This window comes from Macrobrachium nipponense, chromosome 11 (assembly GCF_015104395.2).
Source record: "Macrobrachium nipponense isolate FS-2020 chromosome 11, ASM1510439v2, whole genome shotgun sequence".
NCBI classification, from domain to species: domain Eukaryota; kingdom Metazoa; phylum Arthropoda; class Malacostraca; order Decapoda; family Palaemonidae; genus Macrobrachium; species Macrobrachium nipponense.
Window position 1 is genome coordinate 86,539,315 of NC_061087.1, and position 9,860 is coordinate 86,549,174.

Genomic DNA, 9,860 nt, shown 5'->3' on the forward strand with positions numbered 1-9,860 from the left:
GAATGTATGTATATATGTATGTATGTATTATGGTCGGCCGCGTACCTATGTGCGTATGTGTATGTGTGTATGTCCAGCGTTCGAGTTTAGGTGTATATTTTTATGGCTCTCTCGGAGGGGAACTTAGGGTTTTAGTTAGGACGTGGCTGAGTTTTCTTCGGTTTGGCGAATAAAGATTTTTTTTTCTTTTTTATTTTAGGAGCTTGATGACCACGTAGACTGTAACCAAAAACCTGGATGTACTTTTATTGCAGCAGGAGGATTCTTTTCCCAGTTAGTTTCTTTGCGAATTCTGTCTATTGCTTGTGGTATGCGCGAATATTCAAGGTGCAAAAATGGTCTCATTAAAACTTTATGTGCGGGAATGCTTTACGTATATCTTTCTTTGTTTTATTAATCACAGTTTTGTTTAAAGTTCGTTCATGATTGCATTTGGTATCCTAATAAGATCTGGTACAGCAGATTGATATTGTATTTGAACTTGCGGATTATGACCTATTAGTAGGAGACCTCTCTTTACTTAAGCTAACTTAGTCTGCAGTGTAATTTTTACGTATATCTTTCTTTGTTTTATTAATCACAGCCTTGTTTAAAGTTCGTTCACGATTGCATTTGGTATCCTAATAACGAAGGGAACATAAAAATTACACTGCAGACTACGTTAGTTTAAGTAAAGAGAGGTCTCCTACTAATAGGTCATAATCCGCAAGTTAAAATACAATATCAATCTGCTGTACCAGATCGTAGTATCTTAGATTGATGATTTCATTGCTTTTACAACTCGCTGACATACTTGTGAATTCCAGTCCCATAATGTTTTATTGCCGCTTGGTGGTCACTCGTAAAGGTATGGAACTTCCAACAAATAATCATATGGTTCCACTGACTGCATTTGTTCTAAATGTCATACTAACGGATGTGGTCTTTGATAAAAGTTTAAGTGACCAAAAGTTCTAAAAGCTTAAATATTTTCGGTTATATGCAATGTAGTTTGTTAAATTACTAAATCATATTTTCGATTTAATAAGCCTTTAATAGAGTCAGTTAGGGTAAAATTTGTACCCAAGTATTTTTCACATTCCTATACATTAGGTTTGGCCAAACACGGAATTACAATTGCAAAAATCTAATTTTAATCTTGTTTATTACCTGGGGAAATAGTGACAGTGACTTCATAAATTTATTTGGCTACAATAAAACGAATTGTATCATTTGATACTGATCGTGAAAAAATTCCAATCTGTGGAAAATCATTTTCTTCCTTTGTACGTCTCACATCGCACAATCTCGACTAAGCTATTTCCTTCTTTTCACAATTTGCTTTCGAAAGGATCGTCCATCCTTTCATCCTCTTTCTTTGGGCCCTACTCTTCTTTTCTTCCTCCGGCTCTGATCTCATTATTCCCCGTCATTTTCCTCCTCTTTTCTCGTCTCATCATTAGCTCTTCTTTCTGTTCCTCACTTTCATCATCTGATCTTCTTGCACTTCTTTGTTCCTCTTCCTCTTGTGAACGTCTTCTTGCTAGTGCACTTTTTCATTCGACTGTGTTTATCCTCTTGTTTCTAATTCTCCTCCTCCTGCTTTATTTGTCATCATCCTCTACCCTTTCTTGCCTTCTTCTTCCTCTGTCACTCGCTGTTCCTCCTCCTCCCCTTCTTCCTCTCCGGCTATGTTTTCCCTGGAATTACCTGAGCGCCTCTTTCGTCCTTCCGCGTTGGCAGAGTCGTCGAAGTCTGTCGCTGTTAGTGGCGTGATGATGCTTCTACTTCAACATTATACTGTTACAGAGTCCCAACCGCCAGCTCATTATCTCAAGCTTATCTCAACATCATCATATAACAAGCTCTTGATATCCGATCTCCAGGAGGCAAGGCGACACTCCCTATCTCCGCTCTTAGATGGGAAAAGGGGCATTATCAGCCCCAAACTGATATTCATTAAAGGTCAAGTGGGCAACGAGATTCTTGGGATTCCCAGCCTTAAGTAGCTCTTATATTATGGTGTGAGATTTTAGGCGGCGCGGCTTTGCTCTAGGAATATCGGGGGGCGTTTGGTTAAATTCTTTTTGAGTACAAACACATACACACACGAATAAATAAATATATATATATATATATATATATATATATATATATATATATATATATATATATATATTTGTGAGTATTTTTGTATTCAAACACAATTTATATATAAATTATATATATAATGTTTGTATGTGTCTTTTGACTTAGAATGTGAATAAATTTATTTGAAATTATTTTATACTGGTTTTCATTGTCTGGTATGCTTTTTATATAGAATATGGTACCATACGAAGAACTTCACTTATGAATTAAATAGTAGGCTATTCAGACGGAATATGGAATCTAATATACTGATAGATTTAGTGTTTCTTTGAAAATTTCACGTGTGCAAGGGTTATATATATATATATATATATATATATATATATATATATATATATATATATATATATATATATATATATATTATATATATATATATTATATAAATTTTCTTATGGTGTTCCCATGAAGCAACCAAATTTGCTCTGGAAACAATTCCGCTGAGTTTTAGATCCGCTGTAAATATTAAATCGTAAGCAACTTAGTATTTGCTTTGCCTCATTCATGGAAAATCAGGGGAAATCAGCGTAAATCAGAGTAAATACTGCAAGCTGTAAAGCTTTGATGCTCTTTACTTCAGTTGTCACATGAATTTTAATTGTATCACTTATTCAGGAAGGTATTCTGGTCATTTTTTCATTGTGCTGTAATATACATCATTTCATATAAGGCTCAAGTGAAAGAGAGCAGGTGCTCGTGTTTTGTTAATCCTTCAGTCGCTGATCTGATTTAACCTTTGCTTGTAATTGTCGCCTCTATGAGTATTCTTTCGTTCTGTTCATTATACATATCTGTTTACATCGGAAAGAGGATCGCCCTAAGCCTAAAGAGATTAGTCCATAACCTCATCATGCATGAGAATGTATCTGCAGGGAAGGATATGTTCCATGACTGTGTATTTTACTCGACATTGGATGTTCAGGATGGGCAGGTCATATTTATCGCCAAGTACACTGTGTACTTAACGTCTTGGTAATTCTATAGATAAGCATGTTTATTTGTTTTCACAGGGGTCATTATCATTTACGTCATTGTTATTGATCATAAACTGCCTGCTTTCTAATGGAGTATCCAGAGGCCATTAACATAACTAGCGGGGTTCAGCATAATAGAATGCTCATATGCAAAAATAACTAGAATATTATAGAGCTTGTAATTCCATTAGATATATTTTTATAAACAGTTACACACACACACCCACCTATATATATATATATATATATATATTATATATATATATATATATATATATAGTTATTCATTACAGTAGACTTGTTCGTAAACCTAACTCATTAATTGAAAATAGTATTTGGAACTGTTCAGGTCAACAAAACAAAGTTATGAATCTCTCCACGTGCCCTTTAACTAATAACCAATCCATAGTCTCAAACTTAGGTTTGTCATTTGCCCTTAGACCTGGTAAAATAAAACATAAACTCGACTTCCTAGTAATATTTGATAGATTCATTGCTGACAACAATTACAAGAAGGATGAAATATGCTTTAACGAAATTCTTCTAAACATCCTAACCAGACACACCAACACACACCCCCTGCCTAAAAGATTTATGATAGCTATAAACTCACTCCGTTATAATCACTAGATCAGATAAAGACAGTAAAATTGTGTTAATGGACAAGTTTTTACCAAGAAATGATCAATGAGAAATAATAAAAAAAAAACCGAGCCATAATGTCCCAGTAGATTTCTTAGAAAAAATGAGAAACATCGGTAAAAGTAAGAACAATATAAAAATTTGGGAAAACTTTAGCAATCAATCACAAATTACCTTATTTCTATGGACTCCCAAATCCCACAAAGATTCCCTTCCGTCCCATAATCTCGTGTGCTGGAGCTTTTAACTACAGAATTTCAAAATGGTTAGCCGAGTTACTATCCCCCTTTTAGGAATTTTTTCCCCTAGTCATAAAAAACATACAGAAGACTTTTGCAACAAATTTAGGTTGGCAAAAATTTTACATAACGTAAAACTTCTCTGTCTAGATGTAGACTTCCTTTTCACAAAAATACCCATAAAAGATATATTAACGTTTCTAAAAAATAAACTTGAGTCATTTGCTTACCACTTCCCCATAGTATTGAATAAAATAATGCAACTTGTAGAGGTCTGCGCAACTAATAAAGTCTTTTCCTTTGGTGATGACTTATACTGTCAAAATTTCCGTTGCAGTATGGGGAGTCCGGTCAGTCCTCTGTTAGGAAACTTATATATGGAGCACTTCGCAACAGTAATTATAAACCCTACCAAACCTGCAGATATGATTTGGCTTCGTTATGTAGACGACATCTTAACATACTGGAAAAGCAACTGGGACGATTTTGATATCTTTCTGCAAAAATTAAATTCCTTGGTCCCAAGTATAAAATTTTAAGTAGAATGGGAAAACAGTAACCAAATCCCCATTTTAGATGTCTTAATCATCAGAACTAACAACAACTACAAATTCACTGTCTTCAGGAAAGCCACAATCTCACTTTCATACATACATTTTTACAGCTATCATGACATTTCAGTTAAACTTGACATAGCAAGTAACTTATTCCTTAGAGCCTTGAGAATTTGCTCCCCAGATTTTCTTAACGAAGAACTTGAAACAATCAGAAATCAACTTATATTGTTAGAATACCCCAAGCACATAATAGAAAAACCCCTACATAGAGCAAAGAGCAATTTTTACAAACCCACAGAAAACAAAGGAAAGGAAAAATATACAAAGAAAATCATAATCCCTCACATGGATAATTTACGAGAGATCACACAAACCTTAGGCCACCCCAACCCTTTCATCTTTACGTATCTGAATACATTGGGAAAATCCTTAAGTAGCGTTCAGCAGAAACAGTTTGTAAAGATGTAGGAGTTTATGAGGTCCCCTGTAGGGATTGTGATAAATCATACTAAGGATTCACAGGAAAATCTCTCTCGGAAATATTAACTCAACATAAGTGCTCAGTTAGATATGGACAACATAGATCAGCTATTTTCCATCTTATAAATAACACAAACCATACCATGTATTGGAATTCATCCCGAATTTTATACAAGAGCAGCTGTTGATACAAATGTCAGATGGTAGAATCTTCACTGATAAAACAACAAGATAATAGGATCTATCTATCCAGTGGAGCTGGGCTCCTACCATATAGACAATATCTTCCTTAAGGCAATGATGAAGTAGATTAAGACAATTAGCAGAACCAATGTCGGCTTAGCGGTGACCCCAGGCATCACCTAAGGGCATATCTCCCATTATATATTTCGCCAATATAACTTATTCCATCATTCACTACATGATAAGGGTGGGAGTCAGTCCACCAAAATATAGTCCTTAGCTTTAAACCAGAGTGTTTTAATGGGCCTTTTGTACTTGATATGTATCCTGTTTTAACAGAAGAATTTATTTACATATATGGAAACTTGTATTATTATTAGTATTATTATGCAGAAGATAAACCATATTCTTGTGAAATAAGCCCACTGGGACCTTTGACTTTAAATTCAAGCTTCCAAAGAATATGGTTTTCATTTGACAGAAGTAACAGAAGGCAATAGGAAGTACAGAAAGAAGAGATCATTCATTAGAAAAGAAAATTAACAAGTTAATAAATAGATGGACAAAAAAGTAAGTAAATTATTGAAATACAAGGAGAACAGATGTAGAGTGCTAATGAGTTGCGTCTCAAGTAATGGTGGTAACACTCGAAGGTAACATTACTGACTGGTAAGCATACAGGTATTAACAACCAAGACGCGCGTTGTATGTTTCACCACCCTCGGTTAATATAAGACATTTGTTATTTGCTTTTTGAAAGACATTAAGTGTTATTTATGCTAAATGAATCCACGGCTCTCCGTAATGGGCCCTTGTGTGCGTTTTAATACTTAATGCCCTCCGCCATTTAAGAGTTGATGGGATTTATGACTTAGCTTAAGGCCTTTAATGAAAGAGAGGATTGAATTTATCTCCCTTGAAGACTTAAGCTCCAGTTAAGGAAAAGAAAGTTTCAGTCAAGTAGCTATTTCCATTTTTTTATATGTTAAATATGCTGTCAGTCATACCTTCATGAGGTACAGTAATCATGGAAATTAATTGACAGCGATTTTCCAAAAATGTAAGACTACTTAGTGTCTCCAAGGTAGGGTCTGATAGTGTATTTTATAACTATTATTTTATTGATTTTTTTTAGTTGCCTGAAAATTCTAGATCTTTGCTCCTGCTTTCGTAGCCTTTTGATAGTGTTTAACGCTAGACCCAACTCACCAGTGTCCAGTCATGGTTCTGCCTCTTTGCAACTGGACAGATTTTGTTTGACTGTTCAACCAGTATTTTTATTTTTAAATACTACGCCTGCATCTTCCCTCATTCATTGTTTTGTCCCCTTGACCTCTCTTGCGTATCATGGCATTGTCAAAGAAAAGTCGCGGATCAGAATAGAATGGTTGATAGATTTATTTCATATCAAAATTTAGATTATATTGATTTAGGAATTCACTGAGATATTAGCCAGTAGTTTTTGATAAAAAAAAAAGGACAGGTTCTTTTGAGGAGTTACTCATCCTTTGTTGTAAATAAGATTGGCAGGTATGTCCGTATGAGACTAAGATCTCGTGATGGACATATACTGTTCTTGCACGGTAATGTTTAAGGTCATGTGATGCTAGAGAGTCTCTCTCTCTCTCTCTCTCTCTGTTGGTTTGTTTGCCCAATAAAATGTGTAATTTTTGCCTAAAGTTACAAGTAAACATTATAGAAAGTGTTTTTATTAAACATGTTTAATAGAACCTAGTTACTGTTCACTTAAAAAGAAAAGAATTATATCATGCATAACATGGCCTAGGTCATATCCCACCTGGCTTATAAAGTAATTTTTCTCTCCAAAGTCATAAAGAATGTCAATGTGACTTTCGTGTTTTTTTTTTATGAGGCAGTATCTTTAAGTAGAAATGTAAATCAATTCAATTTTCAAGTTAGCAGACGTCATGTACAATTGTAAATAACTCTATTTTTCGAGGTAGTGCAAAAAACATGTCTGTTATGACTTAACTAAATGCCACTTTTAATCCCCGAATCCAGAATGAAACTAGCCTAATGACAAAGTGGCCGTGATCACGATTGTTGTGGTGTATCCTCGTAAAGCTAAAAATTGACCAATCTTTAGAGTTTCCTTCTAACAATAATTTCTTATTCCATCCCTTTTCAATTCGTTCTTTGTCGCCACATTATATATTTTGCCTTCAACTAAGCGTCCCCCTCTCCTTCGTCTCTCGATACTAATTTAGAAGACTTGAGGCACTCAGTGAGCATGCCCTGCACTGAATAGCCTTCCCCAAATGTTAGTGGTGATGGCCCATTTGTATTAGGTCTTACTCCACGTGCGCTTATCTACATGTATGTTGTAAGTTCGTATTACTATTCTTTCTTAAATGTTCAGTTGGTTGTTTAAGGTAACATCACCAGTCGAGGTTAAACGGACTTTGTAGATATATGAAGGCGTCTTTACTTGCAGTGTTAAGACTGCTTGGCTAAATATTTTTGGGTACTGAAGTAACCTATGTAGTTAGTCATGTACATAATATGATATCACCAACGCATTCTCACCTTTTATGTAGAATTCTAAATGGGATGTATATAATGTTAAGTGTCCCATTCTCATGCCTTTATCTATAGCTGTAAGTAAAGTAAGACTAACATCATAATAGTGTTCATATTCATTAATCTAGAACTCTAAATAACACTGGAATAACGCTGCCGACATCTTGCTACTTTTTAAATACGGCTCTCAAGTAACATTTTATTTAGTTTCCCTGATCTAGAACTCTAGACGAAAAGTAACAGTGCAGTTTTATTCTTACACCTTCTAAAATTCTAGATATGGTAGGAATGGTATCACATTTTCCGCAAATCTTGGTATGATAGAATGACACCAATTTCAATTTTGCTCTCCAAGTCAGTCACATGTCCGACACATTTTTTGTTATATCTCTCATACATCTCCTTTTTAAGGAAGAATACATACCATAATATTGTCATGGGTGCTGAAGATTTGTCCCTGTTAACATTTGTGTGCATAGACGGTTTGTTCCTTGGAGAAGAAGGTAAATATTAACCGAGTGTGATGTATTTTTTCTCATATTTTTTTTCCAGCGTTCAGATTTGCTTTGACATATCAAGTCAAATGGAGAACGTGTTTATGAGAACGATCGACTGGTATTGTACAATAATGAGTTATATAATACGAGAGAGAGAGAGAGAGAGAGAGAGAGAGAGAGAGAGAGAGAGAGAGAGAGAGGACCATGTTATGTAGGCGTATAGATGATTTGTGTACACACACACACACACACACATATATATATATGTATATATATATATATGTATGTATTTATGCATAATATATATATATATATATATATGTATATATATATATATATATATATATATATATATATATATATTATATATATATATATATATATATATATATATGTGTGTGTGTGTGTGTGTGTGTGTGTGTAGAGAGAGAGAAGAGAGAGAGAGAGAGAGAGAGAGAGAGAGAGATTTCTGAAACAAATTTTGAATTGACATCTTCTCTCCATCCTTCCACGTAGCCCCACTTGTGTCTGGAGAGCCTAAATTACCACTCAAGTGTCTAATAAAGCTCGCTTCTTTTTATGACATCCGCCTTTATCACGGGTGCTCATAAGGCCTAATCTCCGGTGGCGGAGGTCACGGTGTGTGTTTCAAAGCATTATTCTCAAGTCGTTCATCAAAGATCTCAAATAATCCACATTATCATCTGCCGATTTCAGACCGATATTATTAACTAGATGAAAGCCTAGAGCGGTTGTAGATTTCAATAAGCCATATGTCCGTGATGAACAAAAGACGACGGCGAGAGAGCCGCTGTGCAAGAGTGTCGTAAGGGCGAGAGTGGCACGCACCCCTCCCCCCTCCTTTCGGCTTTCTCTATCAGGCTCGACCTTTACTTATCAGAAGGCAGTGGTCAGCTGCCCTCTCTCCCCCTTTTCTGAATTTCGTTCTTTGACATATGAGACGGATATGATCTTAATTGGCATTTGTAGTGGCCGGCGGTTGAGCTCTTATGGAAATTGCCGCTGTTAGTGTATTACTCATATTTGTTGCCGAGGGTGGTGGAGGTGGTGGTAGAATGGATGGAGGGGGAGGGGGCTGTGCTGCTGCTGCTGCTGCTGCTTCTTCTTCTTCTGCTGCTACTGCTGCTTCTGCTGCCTTTGCTGCTGCTGCTGCTATTGATGCTGTGGAGACAGACAGCTAAGAGGATGGCAAAGAAGATGGAGAAGAAAGGAAGGCAGGCACATCTGAGGGATGCAAAGGAGAGACGCGCGACTGAGGATAACGTAGGATGGAATGAGTGACCGCAGGAGGAAGGAATGAAGGATCTGAAGGGTGTCAGGGCCAATGAAAGGCGAAGTTTTTGTTGGTAATGAAAAATCAGATGAATTGCCCTGACTCCTTATGAAGGTTAGGCGATGGGGCTCGCCGAGGCAGTAGTAATCTCACCTGCGGCCACAAGCATAAAATCCGTTTACGAGAACGGAGTTTCCGGAACGGATAGTGTAAGTGGTCATTCAGATACTGAATGGTGGAATGAGTCACGTGGAGTCGTCGCTCTCGGATGGATGTTTCACTTCAAGAAGGAAAGTCGTGATCAGAACCGCAGTTGGTAGATC